The sequence below is a fragment of the Felis catus genome, chromosome B1 (assembly GCF_018350175.1).
Source record: "Felis catus isolate Fca126 chromosome B1, F.catus_Fca126_mat1.0, whole genome shotgun sequence".
Lineage (NCBI taxonomy): Eukaryota > Metazoa > Chordata > Mammalia > Carnivora > Felidae > Felis > Felis catus.
In genome coordinates, this window is record NC_058371.1 from 74,669,491 (window position 1) to 74,695,402 (window position 25,912).

The 25,912-nt window shown below is 41.6% G+C and overlaps 2 long non-coding RNA genes across 2 annotated transcripts; both read left to right on the forward strand.

The window, feature by feature from the left end:
• Positions 1-4,012: 4,012 nt before the first annotated feature.
• On the forward strand, positions 4,013-17,889 carry LOC123384906. The gene is made up of 3 exons (XR_006596688.1): positions 4,013-4,072; positions 14,312-14,506; positions 17,430-17,889. It is a non-coding gene; the product is annotated as an uncharacterized LOC123384906 (long non-coding RNA).
• Positions 17,890-19,079: 1,190 nt separating this feature from the next.
• On the forward strand, positions 19,080-25,305 carry LOC123384907. Its single transcript, XR_006596689.1, has 2 exons — positions 19,080-20,972; positions 21,259-25,305. It is a non-coding gene; the product is annotated as an uncharacterized LOC123384907 (long non-coding RNA).
• Positions 25,306-25,912: the final 607 nt, after the last annotated feature.

The following is a 25,912-nucleotide window of genomic DNA, read 5'->3' on the forward strand; positions in this document are numbered from 1 at the left end:
CCAACTTGCTATAAACTAAAAGGGTATGTATATTACAGAACCTATAGCTAATAGCAAGTTCCTTAAAGTTTATAAAACTTTAAGAAGAAATGAGGACATTTTTCATGGCCTTCAATAAATGGACAGACCCAAAATTGAAATACATATGCTTGTTTCTTCTAAGTTAATCCCAGTCAAAATCCCAATGCAGGTTTGTTGAAAATTTTGCAAAATAATTCAGATTTTTCCAAAAGAATAAGTATGTATTGATATCTAAGAAAATTTTGGAAAATAAAAATAGGGAGTATTTGACCTATAGCAGAATTTTAAACAATATGGTATGGGCAACAATTAATCGGTCAATCAAAAGAATAATATATGATGTCTAGAAAAAGAAAAATAATATGATAAAAATGGCTTAAATTTTTTTTAATGTTTATTTTTGAGAGAGGGGGAGAGGCAGAGTGTGAATGGAATAGGGCAGAGAGAGATAGAGAGAGAGAGAGAGAGAGAGAGAGAGACAGAATCTGAAGCAGGCTCCAGGCTCTGAGCTGTCAGCACAGAGCCCAACGTGGGGCTGGAAATCATGAACCACAATATCGTGGCCTGAGCCAAAGTCGGATGCTTACCCGACTGAGCCACCCAGGCACCCCCAAAGATGGCTTTTAATCGTTGGTGAAATTGATGGATTATTCAGTAACTGATAATAGGGCAACTTAGCTAAAGACACAGGATTTTTTTTAAAAAGTCCTACATCTAAATGAATCCCAAAAGGATTAAAAAAAACTCTAAAAGAAATGGAGGAAGGAAAGAAAGAAAAAAATGAAGAAAGAAGGGAGGAAAGGAAGAAAGACAAAAAGAAAAGGAATGTGGAGAAAGAAAAGAAACTTGTAAATACTAGGAAAGTAAAGGTAAATGTAAATGTTTAATAATATTTTAATAGGGAAAATATTTTAAAAGGTATGACACTCAAGAATAGTTGAGTGTAAAAATACTAATAAAGTATGAAAATATTGTTAACATCACTCAAAGAAATGCAAGCAAAAAGTGGGACGTCTTTGGGGGGAGGGGCCGTCACATTAGACAAGATTATAAAAATGACAATACCAAATGTAGGCAAGAGCATAGAGAAACGGGTGCGCTGGTGTTGGAAGTATAAATTGGCACATTTAGTTATTAGAGTTGGTGTGTGTTAAGTGTTTACTAATTACCAGATTGTTCTAAGTGTTTTGCTGTGTTGCTTCATACTCAGAATAACTCCCAACAGTTATCATCCCCATTGTACTGCTGAGAAAATTTAAGTAGAGCTATAGCTAATAAGTAACAGAACTAGAATTCAAACCCAGAAAATCTGACTTAAAAATATGCTGTATGTGGAATAAATTTATCCTAACAAAATAAAAACATTGAGGACATTTGTTGCAGTGTATACAAGTCCATAATTCTTTATCCAAAACCCTGGGGACACATATGTTTCAGAATGCAGAATTTATCAGATTTGCAAAAGATCATATATGCATATACTTCATGTTATATAATATCCCCAGGAGATTCTAGGGCAACATCCCATAATCAAACATTAATAATTTTGTAGTGAAACGCATTCATGTGAAGTCAGATATGTAAAGGTAATAAGTAACTTAATAGCTTCATAGTTTTTATTGTCAAATAAGTTCATGGTAGGTCGGTTTTTACTATCAAATGGGTTACAAAAAGGCCTTCAGATCCTGTAGTAACTTAAAACAAAAAAAATACACTGAAAACTGTATGAATGTTTGTTTGAGAGAAAGAGAGAGCACACATAAGCAGAGGAGAGGGGCAGAGGGTGAGAGAGAGAAGCTTAAGCAGGCTCCACTCAGCACAGAGCCTACCCTGGGGCTCTATCCCACACCCCGGGATCATGACTTGAGCTGAAATCAAGAGTTGGACTCTAAAAGACTGAACCACCCAGGCACCCCAAATGTTTTCAATAGAGAATTGGTTAAATGCACGTGTTATATTGAGTGAAATGTCAAGGTCCAAGCTTTTTTTTTAACTTCTTTTACTTTCATGTGTATGAAAATTTGCTTGCCTGAACTGGATATTTCCTAAATTTGACTCGCAAATTCTGGAAATGAATCTCCTATTCCTCTGATTCTCCTTGCTGGACATCTTCCCATCTCTGCCAGGCTAGAAATCTTTTTGCCAAGTGAAACAGGATCTATAGCATAGTATTGAATTGGTGAAAAACCAGACTTGCTGGTTTAATGTACCGTCGATTACACGTTCATCTTCATGCATTAGCCCGATTTAAATTCACAGAAATCAACTTCCTAGGTCAGAGAACTCAGAGACGGTGTATCAGGCGAAACAATTGAAAGGGTAGGGGCCCCACTTCACTCACTTCTACTTATTTTTTCTTATTCATCAAATCCAGCAAGATGATTTTTTTTAAGGTGGGGCTGTTGTATAATCCCTTTATATCTATCTCCCCAACAGTACCTATTAAATACAAACAAGCTATTGATATATTAAATATTTGCTCAGTTGGAGGACTAAATGCAAAGTTACAGATAGTCTTGTTTCCTGAATTCGTAATTAAGATGGGGTTTTTGTTTTGTTTTCTCCTAACTTCCTCTTTGTGTGCCACTGAACTCTTTGTTAATGCAAAGTCACTGCCTGTGTTATTGGCTGATACCACGCCTTATTTTCTATGTTGCAAAATAGGTAACCCAGCATAGAGATAAGAGCCACTTTCCTGTCACTATCTGCCCAGTTGAGGAACCATTCCCCAAAAAGATCCAGAATCTCTCTCTTAACTCTTGCAGAGATAACTGCCCCCCTCTAAAGTAAATATCTAAGAGAATTTCATATTGTTATTGTAATGAACAGTTAATTACCAAATTGAATTAAACCAAACAGTTACCAAAAAAGGAGACAAAAGAAACGAAATAATAACAAGACTCAGACTTACGCAAGGCGCCTCCCTTAATTTCTTCCAATTATTGTAAAGTCAGCCAACAGTAAGCTTGGAAAAAAACCTCATGTATAATGCCACAAGAGGGTAATCATTAATTTGGCATACTCTAATCTTAAATTTTTAAAGTACAGGAAAGTATACGCAATACAAATATCTATCTGCCAATTTACATAATTACTATTGTGTTTTACTTCAGATTACCATATATATCCTTTATTTTCTTAATTTATTCCTACGTATTTTATAGTTTAGTTGCTACTGCAAATGCAATATTTTCCTTTTAATTTTCAGATTACTACTAGTATAGAAAAAGTGAGTGGTTTTTGACTGTTTTGTATCTAGTAACATTACCAAAGTTTCTTATTAATTCCAGTATGTTTTTCAAATCAGATCATTTCATTATCATTTATTAATAAAGATCATTTAATTTCTTTATTTTTTAATTTTTTTAACATTTATTCATTTTTGAGAGACACAGAGAGACAGTGTGAGCAGGAGAGGGGCAGAGGGAGGGAGACACAATTCGAAGGAGGCTTCAGGTTCTGACCTGTCAGCACAGAACCTGATGTGGGGCTTGAACTCATGAATCATGAGATCATGACGTGAGCTGAAGTGGGACACTTAACTGACTGAGCCCCCAAATCACTTAATTTCTTTATACTAATTATTTTTCTTATTCCTACCTGGAGACCAGGAAATAGTCCTCTATATTTTCTTCTTCATATTTAAATTTTTGTCTTCATATTTAAATTTATTTTGTGGGTGGTAGAGGCAAGGATCCAACTTTATTTTTCCTAAAGGGAACCCCCCCCCCATATATTGACTCATTTACCCTTTTGTAATAACTTTGCTATTCATAACAACTTCCTGCACCTGTACTGAGAGGTCATTCTGGGGAAGAGTTTAAATCTTTCCATGTCTGAATAAATTCTAAGGAAAAATTAAGTCTTTTTTTTCCTTTTAATATTTATTTATTTATTAGGAAAGCACAAGCTTGGGAGGAGCGGAGAGAGGGGGACAGAGGATCTGAAGCGGGCTCTGTGCTGCAGGCTGACATCAGCAAGCCCGATGTGGGGACCATGAGATTATGACCTGAGCCAAAACCAGACACGCTCAAAGGACTGTGCCACCCAGGTGCCCAAAGTAATTAAGTCTTAAACCAAAAGACAGTTATATGCACGTGAAAAGATTAAGTTTGTTGGGTTTTTGCTACTGAACGGAAATGGCGACTTGTGGGCAAGTAAAGCTTATTTTTTTTAATTTTTTTTTAATGTTTATTTATTTTTGAGACAGAGAGACAGAGCATGAACGGGGGAGGGGCAGAGAGAGAGGGAGACACAGAATCAGAAGCAGGCTCCAGGCTCTGAGCCATCAGCCCAGAGCCCGACGCGGGGCTCGAACTCACGGACCGTGAGATAGTGATCTGAGCTGAAGTCGGACACTTAACAAACTGAGCCACCCAGGCGCCCCAAGTAAAGCTTATTTTTAAAAAATAGTTTGGGGCACCTGGGTGGCTCAGTTGGTTAAGCGTCCGACTCAGTTTCGGCTGCGGGTCATGATCTCATGATTCATGAATTCAAGCCCTGCTTCAGGCACTGTGCTGATAGCATGGTGCCTGCTTAGGATTCTCTCTCTTCCTCTATCTCTGCTCCTCCCCTGCTCTCTCTCTCTCTCTCTCGCTCTCTCTCTCAAAATAAATAAATAAACTTAAGATTTTTATTTTTTTAAGTTTATTTTGAGTCACCTGGGTGGCTCAGTTGGTTGAGCATCTGACTCTTGATTTCAGCTCAGGTCATGATCTCAGGGTTGGTGAGTTTGAGCCCAGCATTGGCTCTGCACTGACAGTGGGGAGCCTGCTTGGGATTCTTTCTCCCTTTCTCTCTGTCCCTCCTCCATGCACGCGCGCGTGTGTGCGCGCGCGCGCACACACACACACACACACACATTCTCTCTCTCTCTCTCTCTCTCTCTCTCTTTCTCAAAATGAATAAACTTAAAACAACAACAACAACAACAACAACTTTAGGGCTGGGTAAGCATCAGCTCTCCTAGCGATAGGAAAAAATGTAGAAGGAAAAGAAGTCTTCCCATCTTTGTCTTCCAAAGCCGGGGCTCTAGCAGAGTAATGGGACTTGGAACATACTCAAAATGTTAGCGAGAATATGGAGTTTGCAGGAAGTGGAAGTCTCCTCTCAAGATGAACGAGAGTCCCTGCTGCCATGGAGAGAAAAGAGATAAAGGCCTGAGAGCAGAGCCATCAATGTAGACATACAACAATAAGGAAGATGAAAGCCAAGGTCACTGAGAGGGACATTATTTGAAGGTCAAGAACTATGGGAGCTCAGTTGGCTCTGCAGATGGCCCAGACCCCACTGGCGTGAGCACCAGGATGAGCTGAGGTGAGGCCAGCCATCCTCCCTCCTCACATCCGCTCAGGTGCTCAGGGAAATCTTCCTCCGACAGCAGCAGCCAGTACTTTGCTTGGTAATCGCCTTGCAGAAAGGATGCCAGTCCTAGCCTCCAAATCTTGGCAGATCTTATCTACTTCCTCATGTGAGCAACCCACTGTTAATGGCCCAAGAGAAGGGCAGATGAGCCCTGGACATCTCAAGAGAGGGTGAAAGAGTAAAACCATTTCCTTTAGGCTAATAATAATGTAAATTACCACCTAGAAGGAAAGAATAGATATATGGAACAAATAGGTAAGGTCACACTATAAGACATACATTTTTACAAAAACAAAATAGATTTCAACACTTTCCTACAACATTCTTGATTCCCTTTCTGCCACTTCTCTATAAATATGTATGGCTGTAGTGTGTAATAAGGAAGCACAGGTAGAGTAATAACCAGGGTTCCCCTAATTCTCTGCTTTGAGGTGTGATTTTTCATGGGGCAGCTTGAGTTAGGTTAGGCCAATGCACTCAAATGTCTTCACTGGGAATTAACATCTAACTTAGAATAACACATCTTCAATGCTATTAAGAAAGAAACAATCCACCTAAAAGGTATGTATTTTAAAGTCTGAGCCTCAAAAGGAGGATTTGACAACGTGTAAGGAGGAAAAAATATGACAAAAGGCAAAATAAATTTTTGTTTAAGAAAAAATGATTCTCTAATAAATGAGTCTCTCCCCTTCCCCATTTTTTTGTATCTAATGTAGTAACAAGATATGTTTAGACTGGGGCTCAGGGGTCAAAGAGGAAGAGTAAAAGTATGTTTTAGCACAGGTAAAGCCCAACAGTCAAGGTTCTTTCCTCTATTTTTTAATTTTGAGTATTCTCTTTGGTATTTTATTTATTTATTTATTTATTTATTTATTTTTAAATTTTTTTTTCAACGTTTTTTATTTATTTTTGGGACAGAGAGAGACAGAGCATGAACGGGGGAGGGGCAGAGAGAGAGGGAGACACAGAATCAGAAACAGGCTCCAGGCTCTGAGCCATCAGCCCAGAGCCTGACGCGGGGCTCGAACTCACGGGCCGCGAGATCGTGACCTGGCTGAAGTCGGAGGCTTAACCGACTGCGCCACCCAGGCGCCCCTTTGGTATTTTAATCATATTCTTCAGCGATCCTCAGCATAAAAGATAGAAAAATATATTTTTTAAAGAACTCTTTGCTGTCCTCTCCAAATTCTGTTGTCACTGAAGTGACTGCTCTTCTTAGCTGGAGTGTCATTCTCTGCTTTATGATGAGCACACTGGCGGGAGCAGGAGTGTTTAAAATCACCTCCACTAAAAACCTATTTTTTCTGGGGCGCCTGGGTGGCTCAGTCAGTTGAGCGTCTGACTTCCACTCAGGTCATATCTCATGGTTTGTGAGTTTGAGCCCCACATCAGTCTCTGTGCTGACAGCTCGGAGCCTGGAGTCTGCTTCGGATTCTGTGTCTCCCTCTCTCTCTGCCCCTCCCTTGCTCATGCTCTGTCTCTCTCTCTCTGCCAAAAATAAACATTAAAAAAACAACAACCTATTTTTCTCACTCTGCTCCACCTCCAATGTATTTAATTAACAAGAAACCAGACTTCTTAAAAACTCACTGTATTTCTCACAACACCCCTGGTTGGAAAATAATTCTTTTGATTTTTATTTTCTGTAAGAACCTTTCCTATAAGTTCAGGCAATTTTCTTTTTCTTTTCTTTTCTTTTCTTTTCTTTTCTTTTTTTTTTTTTTACTTTCAGGAATGTGTGTAATAGACACGTTGTGCTGAGCAGTTTGAAACATTCTTTGAGTCTAGGAAAGGCACAGTTCCTAATTAACTGCCCAGAGAACGGTTACACTGTGTTGGAATCTGTTAAGTACTTCTAGTCATTTTTGTGGGACCTGGGGGAGATGACACTATCTTTTTAATCAGGCCAACTAAAAAGCTAACACTTTTTAATGATCTAGCAGTCCCACTCTTATGAGGACTCCAGATGTTCAAAGCTCTCAAGAGCAACTCCAGAAATCCTTGTCAAGCTCCATAGGCCCATGGGATCGTTACATACATTTAGCCTTTGAACAACTACCACCTGTGGATTTCCTTTTTAATTTTGAGTCTGTTAAAGGTAGAGGTTTTTCAAAACTTACTTTGAAATTGGTGAGAAATGCATTGAAACTTCACACATACTTGGAATAAAGGTAATTTGGAAGTGTCTTCAGCCCGCCTGTTAAACTCAGAGTCGTGAGTAGGAAGAACACCCATGTTTTCAGATCTCTTCTGATCTATAGCCCTCTTTGAGAATCCAGATAAAACTTTAGATTGTCTCCAGAAAAAGAACATGAATGTACAACTTGCTTAACATTTCGGAAGATTCACCACTAAGAAATCCTGCTTCATCTTCCCACCATTTATACTCTTCATCATTAAAAACTATACAAAGATGTTTACAAAGAAGAAAAAACTCAGTCTCTGAGGAGTTGAGCTAACAGCCTACATCTGATTCATCTTTTTTAAACACGTGCTTCCAATAAATACCTGAAGAAATTTTGATAGAATTCTTTTTCTTTTTTTTTCTTTTTTTTAATGTTTATTTTTGAGAGAGAGAGAGTGAAACAGAGTGTGAGTGGGGGAGGGTCAGAGAGAGGGAGACACAGAATCTGAAGCAGGGTCCAGGCTCTGAGCTGTCAGCACAGAGCCGACACGGGGCTCGAACTCATGGACCACGAGATCATGACCTGAGCTGAAGTCAGATGCCCAACCGACTGACCCACCCAGGCGCCCTGAATTATTTTTCTAAGTTTGCATGTGAGCGAAGCAATTTGCTCTTCCATTGCATATTATTTTTAGCTTTCTTCTTTGAATGTTATTTTTAATAAGTTGCTTGTATGTTTTTACAAGGAATTTTTGCCAAATCCAATTAATAAATAGAACTGTCTGAGGCCTTGTGCTCTCTAGACGCTGAACACAGAGTCCAGAATGAGTACCAGGCTGAATCTCTATAACCAGGACTTGCTCATTGCAACACTCTCTGACAATATCATCTAGTGAAGCCTCAGAAACACAAGGTTTAAACACTTAGAGTTACAGACTCCAAGCTAACATCCCAGGAATGCCATGTGTTCTATTTTTAGAGCAAAGAAAATAATGATTCAGTCATACAAATATTATTAGCCAAGCTATTTCGGAACCGGGAGGAGGACTGTCACATATGGGGTAAAATATTATTTTGAGAGCCTTCTCTGCAGTGTATTTTGTTAGGTGGTGAGGAGGGACACAGAGGAGTTAAAGACCTGGTCTCTACCTTGGATTGTGCTTTCTAGTTGGGAAGACAGAATAAACACACTGGGTGATACAAGCCGCTGTATGTTAAGTTTCAAATCAACTGCGGCAACAGAATTCCCAGAGTGCAGAGAAGAGCATGGTGCCATGATCAGTAAGGCTTCAGTCCTGGACAGGTGAAGTGCAGGGTAATAAATCCAGGTTGGAAGAATTACTGAAGGGTTTTAGTCTGATATTTTCTGTGTCATATATAAAGAAGAGTGTCCATGGCACAAAAACAGACACATAGACCAATGGAATAGAATAGAAACCCCAGAACTAGACCCACAAACGTATGACCAACTCATCTTTGACAAAGCAGGAAAGAATATCCAACGGAAAAAAGACAGTCTCTTTAACAAATGGTGCTGGGAGAACTGGACAGCAACATGCAGAAGGTTGAAACTAGACCACTTTCTCACACCATTCACAAAAATAAACTCAAAATGGATAAAGGGCCTGAATGTGAGACAGGAAACCATCAAAACCCTAGAGGAGAAAGCAGGAAAAGACCTCTCTGACCTCAGCCGTAGCAATTTCTTACTTGACACATCCCCAAAGGCAAGGGAATTAAAAGCAAAAATGAACTACTGGGACCTTATGAAGATAAAAAGCTTCTGCACAGCAAAGGAAACAACCAACAAAACTAAAAGGCAACCAACGGAATGGGAAAAGATATTTGCAAATGACATATCGCACAAAGGGCTAGTATCCAAAATCTATAAAGAGCTCACTAAACTCCACACCCGAAAAACAAATAACCCAGTGAAGAAATGGGCAGAAAACATGAATAGACACTTCTCTAAAGAAGATATACAGATGGCCAACAGGCACATGAAAAGATGCTCAACGTCGCTCCGCATCAGGGAAATACAAATCAAAACCATACTCAGATATCACCTCACGCCAGTCAGAGTGGCCAAAATGAACAAATCAGGAGACTATAGATGCTGGAGAGGATGTGGAGAAACGGGAACCCTCTTGCACTGTTGGTGGGAATGCAAATTGGTGCAGCCACTCTGGAAAACAGTGTGGAGGTTCCTCAAAAAATTAAAAATAGACCTACCCTATGACCCAGCAATAGCACTGCTAGGAATTTACCCAAGGGATTCAGGAGTGCTGATGCATAGGGGCACTTGTACCCCAATGTTTATAGCAGCACTCTCAACAATAGCCAAATTATGGAAAGAGCCGAAATGTCCATCAACTGATGAATGGATAAAAAAATTGTGGTTTATACACACAATGGAGTACTACATGGCAATGAGAAAGAACGAAATATGGCCCTTTGTAGCAACGTGGATGGAACTGGAGAATGTGATGCTAAGTGAAATAAGCCATACAGAGAAAGACAGATACCATATGTTTTCACTCTTATGTGGATCCTGAGAAACTTAACAGAAACCCATGGGGAAGGGGAAGGAAAAAAAAAAAAAGAGGTTAGAGTGGAAGAGAGCCAAAGCATAAGAGACTCTTAAAAACTGAGAACAAACTGAGGGTTGATGGGGGGTGGGAGGGAGGGGAGGGTGGGTGATGGGTATTGAGGAGGGCACCTTTTGGGATGAGCACTGGGTGTTGTATGGAAACCAATTTGACAATAAATTTCATATATATTGGAAAAAAAAAAGAAATAACAACTGTTTATACCACTTCAGATATTAGCCAAGAAAGGAAAAATTACACTTAGTTTTAAGAAAGAAAGAAAGAAAGAAAGAAAGAAAGAAAGAAAGAAAGAAAGAAGAGCGTCCATTTACAACGCTTCCAAATGTAGATTGTAGAAGCTGAGTCCTTTGATTTACCACCCAGGGCTTGTGCAGCTTGTAGATGAAGCCAGCAAGCTCCACCCTTGATCGCATAAAGCCCCAAAGAGAAAATGCCCTTCCGTGCTACTTGTGCATGTAACCTTCACAGACAAACTTTTACAAATCATTAAAGTATCAATTCCTGCCGTAGACGTGAAAGAAAAAGTCAGACCTACGCTCATGCTTTTGAATGTAAGCTCTCTGGGGTAGGCTAGCATGAGAGGATCAAGTAGGGAACACCAAGAGTCCAAGAGAGCACTGAGGTCAGGAAAATTATTTTGGGAGCTAGAAGTTTATATCAAGCCTGTGAAGGAGTGGCTGGAAAGTGATCTGGCTCATGTTACTCCTTGCTGCCTGCCCCAGCAGCACAAGGTGACTTCAAAGAAGTCTGCGGGAAAGGGTGTGCGGGAAGGACAAACCATCTCTCCACTAAACTTACTATTTGGTTTACTTTCCAGTAATTTCAGTTTCTCAGTGACTTTAACCAATTTAAGTATAACATTTACCCTAAGTAGTATGCTCAAAATCACTTCCCAATCCCCATGCCCCAAATCCAAACCATTAAAACTTGAGGCTCCACTTAAACCAGGTTTGTGCTATAATAAGGTTTTACGTAGGTCAAAAGTCACTACGTTAATGATATATTCTGAGGAACCAGGGCTCGCTGATTTCTTGGATAGAATCAGCTACTTTTCTCACTCTCATAAACGTCAGTTTCTGCCCGTCTATTTCTTCTATGATGATGATAGCTACCTTATATTGGATGCTTATGGTGTGAGAGGCACTATGTTAAAAATTTTATGTTCATTATTTCATATAACAGTTGAATAGCAATTACCCTGGGCAGACATTATCCTGATTTACAGGTGGGGAAACTAGTAAGTGTTGAAGTTGGAATTTAAGCATAACTTTAGAGGATAACTCTAACTGCATCCCTAGCTACGTATCTTTTCCCTCCAGGAATGCCCTTCCCACTTCCCTCTGCCCAATAAAATTCAGTGAAGGCCCAGCTTAAATTCTGTGTGCTCTGATAAGCGCTCCTAGTGCCTATATCGATCTCATCACAGAACTCGTAAAACCTTTATTTCTTGAACTCAGAGGAAGAGCGCATTAGTAAAACATGGAGTATTTGAGATTTCACAACTGATCACAGTTGAAGCACACTGAGGGCTTACTGTGTACAAGGAATTGTTCTAAAAATTATAGACGATTAACTGATTTCATGATCACAACAAAGCTGTGAGGTCAGAACTATTATTATTTCCATTTTACAGATGTTTAAACTGAGGCAGAAGTTAAATGTCTTTCCTAAGGGCACAGATTTAATATGCATGAACACATAGAGTAGTACCCAGTACACATTCTCTGTCTTTATCGTCGATTCATCTTCCCAGAAAGAAAATAAGGCCTTTTCCCTGAAACAGATGTTGGGCTAGAGAGTATCGGAATTGTTATTTCATTTAATCCACTCAACAAATATTTATCGAGGACCTACCATATGCCAGATACTGTTCTAGGCATCAGGAATACAGGATTGAAAGCAAGGGCCTTGTCATAACAATCCTGTAAAGGCGATTTATCAGCTCCATTATTACCAACGATAAAACAGGTTCATACAGTTAGCCAGTGAAGGCTTAAGGTTTAAATAGAACCCTTGCATATTTAAAAGTTCCAGGTCTTTCCCTCGCAGGAAATAAGGTTAACCTCTGCCTGTGATCCACCTAATATTACCTATTCTCCCCCGTGGGACATAATGCACTTGGAAATTAGAAACTACTGTTTCTCTTTCATACATTTAGGTTACAATTTCCCAATAACATCACCGCCATCCTCAGATAGTATTTATGTAATGCATGCACGCTGTATTACTGGTGAGGCTGCTCCCTTCCTCTCCACGGGAAAGCCTTCAAGCAAATGTTCTGTTTGTTCAGGGACTACCCTTGTTGGGGGCATGGGGTAGGGTAGGATGGATGGGTCTTAAGCCCCAGTTTCTTTGCCTTTTCCTAGAGTCCCTAAAGTGACCCCTAATAACCCCCAAAGAACTCTACCACACAGGACACAAGAGAAACCATTGTGATCAAGGGAAAAAGCTGTTTGGGGAGTCAGAAAGCCTATTCTATTACCGTTTTTCATTTTTTACTTAACTCATACCTGTGTATCAGGTACTTTGATCCAGACACCGTCCAAAGCATTTTACAAATACTAACCCCTTTTCGATTCTTGATTTGGGTCCCGATTTTCCACTCACAAGTTGTGTGATTATGGTCAAGTCAGTTAACTTTTCTGAGCCTCCGTTTCTTTATCTGTTAAATGAGGATAATAAATTGCAAGAGTCCAATGAAATGAGTCACATGCCAGTTTAGAAACCATTACAAGTGAGAGTTCTTGGCATTTTACTAACCATCACTCTATAAGCGTTAGATGTTTTTTCCCCCCAGGAGCTCCTGGTCTGTGATGCCAGGAGTTGATGTGGACAAGCCTAAGCTTGTAGGGCCTGGGTAATAGAACCGGCAACTACATCTCAGGTTACAGAAGAGCATGAAATACAGTAAGATGTCCGTGATACTTAGAGTGCTGTGTGTGTGTGTGTGTGTGTGTGTGTGTGTGTGTATGTAAATGATTACTACAATAAACCTAGTCAATGTTTAATCCACAGGAGAGTTTATCACGTTCCCCTCACTATCCCCTTTTCGAAATCCTACTCACCCTTCAGGTCTCAGCTCAGTTATTGCTTCCTCCAGGAAGTTCTCCTAATTCCCCAGACCCACAGAGGGGCTTTGTCTGTGTGTCCCCCCAGCATTCTGTGCTTCCCATCCCCTTTCCTTAATAGTTTTCTCCATCCAGCGTCTCAACCAGACCACAAGCTGTATGACGCGCAAAAGCAATTGCGCTAAAGAAACATCAGCCAGACCACCAGCCACACCTACTTTCTCAGCACTGTATTCTCAGCATTTAACAGATATCCTGGCACTTAGTAGGACCTCAGTAAATATTTGTGTGAAAAAGTGATCCTGTTTCTGGACTGAAGGGATATAGGGAGAACTGAGAACCACAGTATGTTTATAGAGGACCTCCAGAAAGCTACCGTGCTGGGCATAATGATCTCTTCTTATTACAATAAAGCACGTAGCAATCATGTGCTCCTAAGGGGGCTCTGAGACCAGCCCAACATCCAAAGTCACACCGCAAATGCGTAGGAAATCTCTGTTGATTTCTCATTCCTAGAAGACCTTTGCTCACGAGCCCGTTAAGCACCTTCATGTGACTGCAGATCCTTGAAGGTGGGTGTCTATAATGAAGGATTAAGTCCAGTTTTGAAAGTGAAGCTCAGGTCGGACAGGTGATCTTTTTTAAGAACTTGGTCTCCGAACTATAGACTAGCTTGGAAGAAACTGGAAGGGAAGCCAAACAGTGTTGTATTAGGAACTTATTTGGAGTGTACAAGTATCCTTGTCAGTTTCGGAAGGGTCAGCGAGTATCCTGTTCACTCAAGAATTTCATACATTGCAAGGAGATGAAATAGTATTGAGAATGAAATGAAATGTCATCCACAATGAAATGCAATGTCTGGGAAAGGGAAAGGAAGACAGGCAAGGATGATAGGGCTGACAGTCACGGGCAGACAGCCGTTTAGCATAAGTTAATTTACTGGCCAGCTCGATCCAAAAGGATGCTTCTATCTGGCTTGCAGTATGATATATTAGACTCTGACATGATGGGAGAAGGGGAGAGGGGAAGAAGGACGTTTCCAAGGACGTAATATATTTTATGTATGAATTGCAGAAGCACAAGAAAGACCCAGAAGAAACTGATAAGTGTTTTCATCTTTTTAGACTATGCTGTCCTTGTGTCTGTGCCAGCTCCTTCTCTGGAATTGCCCGGCTCAAGCAATTTGATGCATGATGTTAAACTATGTATCTCCATGGAGGCAAACAAAAAGTGTCATTGGGACTCAGCCAGGGATACACATATACCCACACCCATATGTATACGTGCACGGTGAACTTTCCATGAGAGTCAACTAGAAAGTAAGTCAGTCCTGTTACCTGCATATTTCTTATACTATGACTTTATACTGGATATTGGTAAACAAGGCCTCTGGTTGTAATTCAGAAACATGTTAAATGTGATGACCTTGGTTTCTGAAAGCTCAAAATGTTCACAAAGATTGGAAGACAACTTGACATAGTGCTTTTATAATTATAAGTGGCTGACAAAACCAGCTCCTAGTAAGGCATCTGAAACTTTTGCCTTTTCCCCCTGAATGTACAGGAGGGAAGCACAGAAGCAATTGCACAAGAGAAACATCAAGGAGGTAATGAAGACAAAACATGATTAGACTTCAGCCACCCTCCTGGAGCACTTTGGACGGAGGATGGGGGTACTCAATACTTCCTTTAAATAACAGGGGTGAGAGTTTCCATCTGAAGGAAGACAGGTCTTCTGACAATTGAAAGCTATTGTAATAACGATCTAATGACTCTGCCATTGCTATCATTTTTTGTCACATGATTGTCAATCAGAGTAAGGCCCAGGAAAAAGAAAAGCCATTGTCCTGGGCAGAATGACCGGGCTATGGCTCCTACCTTTGCAGTCATTCTACCTGCCTGATCTGAAAGTGTTTGTGGGGGCAGGGAGGAGCGCCCAGGTGGCTCAGTTGGTTAAGCGTTGGACTCTTGATTTCCACGCAGAACATGATTTCACGGTTCATGAGTTTGAGCCCCGCGTCAGGCTCCCCACTGACTGTGCGGAGTCTGCTTGGGATTCTCTCTCTCCTTCTCTCTCTCCCCCTCCCTTTCTCTCTCCCAAAATAAATATATAAACTTAGAAAAAAAGTGCCTGTGGAATACCTTGCCTACTGACAGCTGCCTCTGGAAAAAACAGGAGGTATAATTTGATTTGCAAAGTGTCTATACACGTGAAATTTTGGTTTTAAGTATAAAATGAAATCGTATTATAAATGCACTTTAGGAGTTTATTGTATAAAGGGTATCCATGGTGTACCCTCTCAAATGCAAACTCTTAAAAACATTACAGATAATAATATTGTAACAAATGTATCCTTTGAGTTTGGCTTTTAAATGGCAGGTTTTCTTATAGTGAAATACCTTTATATTCTGGAACCTATTTCTGTAATCATTCTTTGTTTCAAAGCAATGCACTAATAAATCACTGAAATATAAAATATGTTCAGTAAATGTTTTCTTAAAGTATGGAACCAACACAAAGTTTCCCCCTTTATATTTCCTGAGGTAGATATCTATTTTAACTATTATTTCATAAAAGAAATAAGAATTTGGCATCCAAAAAGTAAAAAGGACATAGCATAAAGGATAGTTGATAGTCTGACAACAAACACAGATGAAATATACTTGTATGAACATACACATCTTTGAGTTTAGAAGAATTGCAACCTGAAATTTTATTTTACAGTATGACATTGTATATAATTGTTAGTTTGATGATAAATGTTCAATTTATTTTCATGTTTTACCTTTATCATTCTCTATTAAACTCTGTTTCTCACAGATTTGTTAACAAAATTGGAATGACATTCTTTTTTTTTTTTTTTTTTGTGAGAGAGAGAGAAAATACCAAGTTGGGCTCTAAGCTGACAGCACGGGCTTGAACTCATGAACTGTGAGATCATGACCTGAGCTGAAACTGAGAGTCCAACCAACTGAGCCACCCAGGCACCCCCCCTCAAAGACCCTATTTCTAAATAAATCCACATTCTACATTTTTCATTGAACACGAGTTTGGGGGAGACATTATCTAACCCAGTACAATGTGTGGCCCATTGCAGAAAATGGACAAAGGGGGCGGTTATCCATTTATAAGATGGAAAATTTATTTAGTATTAACTTGTTTTTCTTACTACAGCTAACTATGTAATGATTGTTGACAATCAAAAGCAAATTTGACCTTTACCTTATCCTCAAGGACAGTGGCTCCCACTGTCCATGTCCATGTACCATGGACCATGGAACAGCACATGTCCAGGGGATTTTCACAGCAAGGCATCTTTCCCCATAAACTCTGCAGGTTTTAAGGTGAGGCCCCCCAGGGCCAGCCTCAGCTAAGAGTCACTGACTAGGAGCTTCTTTTAGGCACATGGATTCACAGTTCATGATCTCACGATTCGTGAGTTCAAGCCCCATGTCAGGCTCTGTGCTGACAGCTCAGAGCCTGGAGCCTGCTTCAGGTTCTGTGTCTCCCTCTCTCTCTCTGCCCCTCCTTGCTCACTCTCTGTCTCTCTCTCTCTCAAAAATAAATAAAAACATTTATAAAAAAGTATTTTAAAAAAACAAGAGAAATAGGGTCTTTGCAGGGGTGCCTGGGTGGCTTAGTTGGCTGTGTCCAATTTCAGCTCAGGTCATGATGTCACAGTTCATGAGTTTGAGCCCCTCATCGGGCTTTGTGCTGACAACTCAGAGCCTAGTGCCTGCTTCAGATTCTGTTTCCCCCTCTTCCTCTGCTCCTCCCCCACTCACACTCCGTCTCTCTCTCTCTCAAAAAGAAATAAACATAAAAAAAAAAAAGAGGGTCTTTGCAGACATAATTAGATGTAATTTGTTAAGGATCTTGAGATGAAATCCTCCTGGATTTAGGGCAGCCCTAAATCCAATGATTAGTCTTCTTATAAAAAGAAGAAGGGACACAAAGAGACACAGAGCAAAGGAGGCCGTGTGAAGACAGGCAGAGATTGGAGTTAATGCAGCCACAAGCCAAGGAATGCCAGGAATGGCCAGAAGCTGGAAGAAACAAAAGCATCCTCCCTTACAGCCTTCAGAGGACGCGGGGCCCTGCCAGCCCTTTGATTTTGGATTTCCAGCCTCCAGGACTGTGAGAGAATAAAGTTTTGTTGTTTTAAGTCACAGAGTGCTGACAGAGCTGGGAAAGTAATGCAAACATCTTTTCCTTTTTATGACTCTCTTCTCTTTCTTCCAGAGCCTGCAGCAGCAAGCCTACTATGTGCCACAGGAGCTTCTGTGTGGAACCTCTTTCTGGACCACGTGACACATCTTCACAAACTCCTCGCTGGCTCTCAGGCTTCATGTGTCGGTCATCGTTCACCATCTTGACTTCTAACCCTGTGCCATTTCTCCTGCATTTGCTTCTGCTTGCCTCCTTGTGCCCTGAGTGTGTTTGTGCAGGCAGCTGGGTGCTTTGTCTGCTGCCCTTTTCCCCCACGTGAGGCCCAAGGAGGCTCAGAACCAACCCAGTGGATTTACTTCTGGAAGAATCAGTTATGTCCAGGTCTTTTCTAAGACAGTCCTGTTCTTACTATTCATCTTCTTGCCTCAGCATTCAGGCATTTGCCACCAGTATTTATAATTACTGGCCCATTTCAGAGTCTCTCTCTCTCTCTCTCTTTTTAACCAAAACAATGTCTCTGTATTTGGTGATCCTCCCTGGCCCCTGTATGTCTGCTCTGGGGCTATAATAATCCCCTACTAAATTCAAGGCTAAAAGCAGACCCTCACTGCTCTCTTTAAGACAGCCAACATCATACCTTAATCAGCCAAGAAAGTACACGAATATTTACCGAGCACCAGGTCAAGGGCCCAGCACTGCATTGGAGGGTTTCATGAGTACATATCACCACGTATCCACCAACAGAAAGGAAGGAAATCCCTTAGTCTTCCTTTCCAGCCCTCTGGCTCTCCCCAAATGCTGGCCCTCTAAATTCCTCAGGGCACCCCCACACTGCAGACGGGATCTGTTTCCCTGCTCAGATACTTGGAGTTTCTCCAGCTAATGTAGAAACAGAGGAGAAAATAATTCCCTGCCTTTCCTGCACCCTATTTTTGTCTTTCGGGTAATAATCAGAGGGAAATGAAACCAGCTATGCAGCAGACATACCTTAAAGCCTCCTGTCCTGGGTTGTCCTCTCTGGCCCCTTGCCCAGCCTCTGCTTGTTCCCAAAGGCAGCCTGCTGAGGCTGAGCAAAGCTACCTCTGGTTCAGGGACTCCCTGGAGTTGCCAGGCTACAGGGAGTTCTGGAGGGCTTGCAGGTGAGGGGCGAGGGCAGCAGGGGTGATGGGGATTCTCAGGGAGCTCGGGCAGTAGCCATTGCCAACTTGTATAGAAAAATTTATCATTTTAACAACCAATATGGCCACAAGGTGCCCAAGGATATGAGCCCTGCCTCACGGTGCCACCAATACTGAACAATTTAACTCTCTGAGATCTAAATTCTTCATGCATCAAAGGAAGCATATTTGTCCTGCCTACCTACAGTATTATTATGGGTCATAGTCTGTGATGAATACTCACTGCTGAATTGCAGAATTTAGATGACTTAAAAAAAATTTTTTTAGGTTTATTTTTGAGAGAGAGAGAGAGAGAGAGAGAGAGAGCACAAGCCAGGGAGGGGCAGAGAGAGAGGGAGACACAGAATCTGAAGCAGGCTCCAGGCTCTGAGTTGCAGCCCGATGCAGGGCTCGAACCAACGGACCTCAAGATCATGACTGGACTCTTAACTGACTGAGCCACCCAGGCGCCCTAGATGACTTTTTTTGGTTGTTGTTAATGTTTATTTATTTATTTTGAGAGAGAGAGAGAGACAGAGAGAGGCAGAAAGAAAGGAGAGAATCCTAAGCAAGCTTCGCGCTGTCAGCCCAGAGCCCCATGAATCGAACCGCGAGATCATGACCTGAGTCAAAATCAAGAGTTGGACACTTAAACCAACTGAGCCACCCAGGCGCCCCAGAATTCAGATGAGTTTTACCTAAATGTTACCTTTATATTCACCAGGACTAGCTGTATGACCTTGAGCAAATTATTTAATTTTCCTGTGCTTGTTTTCTCATCTGTAAAACAAGAGGTAAAAATAGTCCCTAACTCATAGGTTCGTCGTGAAGATTACATGAGTTGATACACATAGGATGACTAACACATAATAATAATTAGGTGGCACTGAGCTGCCAGCTACTGAAGTCCTAGAAGTTGAAGGAGAGGTGTGGGCTCCAGTTATAAAATGAAAGCCCCGAAGAAGACCAGAAAGGGAGGTTGTACTTTTGTTCTGTTTAGTTTGGTGGATATTTGTATTACTAGATGCTGATAGCTACTAAAATGAACAGAAAAGGCAGAGAGGATTATTTTTCAGCCCTCACAAGCCTTCTAAAAAGTTGTCTCTAACTTCCTGAGTCATCAAATACCATGCGCTGTCTTTTCTTGACAACCTTGTTATTTTTTCCACTATTCCCTGAGGGGACGTTGGGCAAATCATGTCACTTTCCAGAGCCTCACTTGCAATTCTGTCAAACAAGGACAAACAAGTGAGAATCAAGCAAAATAAGGTATATGGGAGTCCTTTGAAAATGAGAAACATTGTATGAATGTTATGGAGGAAGACATTTTATGATTTATTAAATACACAAGCACAAACATCTCTTTAAGGTTGGAAATGCTCCCATAGGAGGCATTAAAGCCTCGAGAGAGACAAGACCTATGGAGACAGTCAAAAGGATGAAGACTATATATCGTGAAGGCAGGTAGACCAGAAGGCTGGAGAGTGACAACAACAGTGCTTACCTACAGAAAAGGTTAGACAGGATTATGGTCAACTCTTTCCATCTTCACTGATGACAGAATACAAGAAAATGGGCATCAACGAGAGGGATTTAGATCAGCCATAAAGACTTTTTCTGCTGGTGAGGATTTTCAAAGATTGAATGCCTGGCTCGATCTGCTTGGGGTTTCTTCCCTGAAGGTCCATAGATTTGGTATGCAGTAAGGACATGAGAATCAGCACTCAGGGGGCAGATCAGAGGTTTTCTAGGACTGAGGAGCTCCGGGTGGGAAAGGAAAGAGAACCAACCTCCTATTCCTGAAATATCTCCTATGTTCCCAAACTGCCATGTCCACATCCACACTTTTCTTGAACAAACTTAAATTTTGAGCTTTTGTCAATTTACTGATTCATGGCCATCCTCTATCTAAATTAGCATTCTCGCTTATTAAAGAATTGTTGCATTTACAGGTTAGGGGCACAGACATGGAAGTGGAAAATTCTATGTTCCCATCCTGATTTTGCCCCCTTCCAGTTGTGCTGCCCTGGTTAATTAGTTGATTGCTTTACATTGATTTCCTTATCTGTAAAATGGAGATAATAAAGGTTCTTACCTTAACGGGACTGTCAGCATACTTGGCACAGAGCAAATGCCCCAAAGTGGTGGCCAATATTATGCTAAAGCGACCTTGACATAGTTTCAAAGAGGTGCCTCTTAGATCTTGCACTTGGAGATTTGTTTGTTCTATTAGCTCAGCATTTTAGACTCATCCACTTTCTAGTCTGCAGTGTCTTCTTTTTTATCTAAAAAAAATATGTATTCTCACTGGTAAATACATCTCTTTCCTGTTTACTCTAGTTGCAATTCTCTGAACTTTCTCAAACTCCATTACATCTGCCTTGAAGGGAAGTGACCTGGAATTGTCCAAGCGATGTCCTCCCCAGAGGCAGAAGGATGGATTGAATAATTTATTAAGGTACCTTCTGGCAAAATGAATCTATGCAATGATGCTAAGGTTAAGGAATTTTTGTTTGCAGCCCGCCTCATCGGTTAGCAGAGATCTCATTGTAACACTAGAGGTCACTGTTAAAGCAATATTTCAAAAGCATAAGCCTTACATCAGCAATAAAATTGAGAAAAAATCCTTCAGAACACGGCAAGGGAAAAGATATTATACGGATAGTTTGAGGGCAGCAGCTGGGATTTTGTCAAGTTCCTAAATTGAAATCTGCTTCTAATCTCTTCTTGTTTCTCACCCCTAGAAAACAATTCCGCTTTCCCTGTGGTAGTAAGACCTCTACCTGGGAAGACCTAGGACTGAGAAATCTGCTCTGCCTGGCCTGCTGACTTCCAAATCAACCTCTCCTGCCCAGACACATGAGCCAAGCCTACTTCTGTATTTCTGAGCATCTTCAACTCCTTTCCATTTATCAATCTTCCCTGTCTGCACCTGCCACTCAAAGCCTGCTAAATGGGAATTGGAGAATCTGCTTCCCAGACCCTTCACCTCCTCCAATTTCACATCCAAATAGACTCCCTTCTTAACTTCCCCACTGGTAATTAAGACCAGATTCAACCTGCAAATTAAGGCCCTCCATTCACCAAGTCCTGTTGATTTTACATCCTACCTGCCTTCTGTGCAATTGGAATAATAGCCACACTCCCTTCCCTGTGTTGTGGAGATCAGATAAGGCTACCGTTAGGCAGCAGCCAGAAGAAGGCCCAGTGTTAGGCCACCCCTGTGCCAGAATCGCGCCTCTCCCAGCAGCCATCCAGGGGGATCCCAGAACATGTGTAGCTCCTGTCAAGATCCCTCGGTCCCTCCCAATCTGCCAGGGCTGACCTCACCATGTCCCCTATCCTCACTGATGTCCCTCCCCATGAGACCCCCAGGTGACCTCTCATCCCTGGGAGTCTAATGCCCACCCTATTTCCTGACCTCATCTGGCATTCCTCCCCATCTCCGGCCCTCTGGAACTTGGGTCAGTCATCGGCAGAATCTTCCTTTCGCTCTGTCTCCTCGGAGTGTTCCTTTCACCTCCCTAACTGAAACTTGGCTCTGTCCCCTCGGGACACTGCTTCCCCTGCAGCCTCTGCAGTGGTGGTTGGATCTCTTCCATGGGGCTGGAGGTGGGATGGAGCTCTTTTTGCTCCTTGTTGCTACCTCTAGACCAGGCTCCAGTCATTGTTACCACATTTTGATCATTTTGATATCTGTCTCACCTTCACTTTCCCCAGAATCATCCCGTCTTGAGTCTTAGCCATCTCAAAGGACACACAGATCAGCTTTCCAACGCGCTGATTTCTCCTCCAATGACCCTGTCCTCCACCTACCGGACCTCAATTGCTCACCCCCACGGCCTTACCTTAGACAAGCACTGGCCAAAGGAACTTCGGGAGCTCATGATGGAAATATTTAATCTACTCTGTCCGGATGGCATAGCCTTAGTCACAAGTGGTTGGTTGCCAAACACCTGAAATGTGACTAGTGCAACAGAAGGAGACAGGTTATAAATTTTATTTAATGTTTAACTAATTTAAATGTGAAGCATCTATCTATGCTTGTATTCTCCTTGTGCTGTCCTGCTTCTATAGCTGAACTTAGCTCTATGCTAAGATCAACTCACTTCCAGCGTCTTAGAGCCTGCCCCTCTCACTACTAAATTCTCCCCCCTTTCTTCATCAGTTTCTCGGTCTCCACAAGGTCATTTCCATCAGCCTACACACATGCTGTTGTCTCTCCTGTCTTAAGAAAAATCTCCCATCTCCCCATCTTGGGACCCCAGCTCCCCATCTTGCACTGCTGTATTCCCCTCATTCTCTAGAGCAAAACTCCCAGAGAGAATGGCCTACACTCACAGACATCAACTTCTCTCCTCCTATTATTGCTTGAATCTCCACTCAGAAACTGCTCTTGACATAGTACGCATGACCCCGTATGGATAAATCCAGTAATTATTTCCCAACGCTCATCTAACTTGATCTATCAGCAGCATTGTACGGATTCTTGACTCTCTTCTCCTTGCAACGCTTTCTTCACTTGGCTTTCAGGACAGCACACTTGCCTGGTCTTTCTCCCGCCTTTCTGACTGCTCCATCTTTCTGTCCTGTAATAGCTTCTTCTTCAATTCTACAACCTCTGAATGTCAGCAGACCCGGGGTTAGTCTTTCATTTTTCTACCTATTCGCTCCTTAGCCGATCTCACCCAGTCTCATGGCTTTAAACATCACCCACATGCTGATCATTCCTGCATTTTTATATCTCCAATGCAGATCACTCCTCTGAAGTCCAGCCCAAATTATCCAGCTGCCAACTTGACATCTCTAATCTAACAGGTCCCAAACTGAACTCCCAATGTCTACCTCCCTGCAAAAATAGCTTACTCCTCCTACAGTCTTCTCCATGTCAGTTAAGGCCAATTCCATTTTTTTCCAGCTGCTCAGCCAAAACCATTAGAAATACCCTTGGTGTCTCTCTCTCGATCGTGTACACACACACACACACACACACACACACACACACACGCACACACTATATCTGATCCATTAGCAAATTTTATAGACTTTGTGTATCTTCAACTGTAACCGGAAACTGATCACTTCTCATCACCTGCATTGCAACCACTGTGTTCGGAGCCACCAGAGTCTCTCTCCTGGATTACAGCACTAGTGGTTTCTCTGATCCTGCCCTTGTTTCTGCAATCTAGTCTCAAAAATCAGAAAAAAATTCAAGTTACATCATGTCACTCTTCTGCTCAGCATGTTCCAGTGACAGTCACTCGGAGTAAAAACCAAAGTTCTTATCATGACTTTCAAGGTCCCATGAGACTGGGACCCTATTATTGCTTTTACCACTTTCGTAATTTCTCTTCCCCTCCTTCACCTGAGACTGGCCAAACCAACCTTCCCACTGCTACTGGAAGTTATCACGTATGCTCCTGCCTCCGGGACTTTGCACCTGCTATTCTCTCTGCATGGAAGACTCTTCCCCAGATACCTTTGTGGCTAGGTGTCTCATTCCTTTAGGTCTATTCAAATCTCACCTTTTCTTGAGGTCTTTATGGACTCTGCTATCTAAAATTTTTACACCCCTCCTCAACACTGCATTTTCCCTTTTCCTGCATTATTTTTTCCCCTTAGCTCTTAGCACTATCTATCTAACTAAAAATTTTAATTTAGCTTTTTTATTGTCTGTCTCCCCAAGTAGAATATAAGCTCTATGAGGGCAAGGATTTTTGTTGGTTTTATTCACTGCTATCTCTGGATCTGTGTCTGTGATATAGCAGAAACTCAGCTATTTATTGAACGAATTAATAAAATAATTCCCATCGCATCTTTAGAACAGTGCCTAGCATATAGTAATTGTTTTATGAATCTCAGTTGGTATTTTTTTTTAATTTCTTTTACTATCATCTTCTCCACCACTACTCGATTGGGGCCTCCTTCCATCTCTGCAGCACTTTGTAAGCCTCAGACTCTCACCCTCTCCGGCCTTGACTATCTCTCTGATCTCAAAAGTTGTCTTCTAGCCGCTGGTCTTGCCTCCTGGAGACCTACCCACTGCTTCCATAGTTTGCTTCTCGAAAACAAATTTGATTCTTTCATTTCTCCTATGGTCTCTGAAAGCTCAGTTCTCACTGTTTTCCATGAAGCCTTGCTGTCCACTCCAACAAACACCGGGTCCCCTTCTCAACTCCAATGGCACTCACTGTTGATGCCAAGCAAATTCAACACTTGTCAGTATACTGAGCTATCATTTCAATTCAATCTGCTGGACTATAATATAGTGCACTGTTATTTAGTATTTTCATGAGGATTCATTGTTTCTCCTCAATTCATTTCTACTCCCCAGAACAATCTAATACTGCTTTTGTATAGTGCTTTAGCAACAAAGAATTGGGCTAGAAAGAGTATTGTATGAGCCCCTATGTCTCCATCCACAGCATGGAAGGGCCTAATAAAGACTAGGTTCATCCTGTTACACGCTCGCTGAATTTTCAGTACTTACAGCCCACATGACAGACAGCACAGAGGCTTCAGGGCCAGACTAGTTCTGTCACTTTATGACCCAAATGAGAGACTTGTTTATGGAGCCTATTGCTTCACTTGCACAAATAGAGAAAATACCTACAACACATGGTTATGTGAGCATTAAAAGTACTCATAAGTAGGGGTACCTCGCTGGCTCAGTTGGTAAACCATTGAACTCTTGATCTCAGGGTTGTGAGTTGGGTGTAGAGATTACTTAAAAATAAAATCTTTTTTTTTTTTAAAGTACTCATAAATAAAGCCCAAAGTACTCAACATGATTTGACGTTCTCCTCTCTTGCCACCATCCCTCATCTAAGATGGTTCTCAAGAAACATCCGGGAATTATTTTCTTCTGAACAAAATCAGATAAAACAGGATTCCTCAACCCTGACATTATGTCGCTCTGAGCCCGACAGTTGTTGTGGGGATCTGTTTTGTGCATTGCAGCATCCCTGGCCCTGCCCCCTATCTACCACATGCCAGCAGCATGCCCCTACCCTCCAGTCCCAAAAACCAAAGCTGTCTCCCCTGGAGGACAAAGTCACATTGGTTAAGGACCACTGAGATGATGCTTATGAAGTCATTCTGTAGGACATGCAGTTTATAAAAATGGCATACTATTTAACAGTTTATATACAAATCCTTTACAACTGAGAATGACCTACTTACAGCTTAGGTAATTAGACAAAACTTGGGGATCAGGTAAGGGAACCAGAATGGAGAAAGAGGTCTTTGCTTCTCCCTGAAGAAGGAGATTCCTTCTGACCTTTTGCCTAAACTGCCCCTTCCTCCTGTGGGGGGACCAATTAGGGCAGGGAATGGGAGGCTGGATCAAACATACCCAGTTCCTATATCCAGGAGGGTCCGAGCAGATAAAGTGCCTTA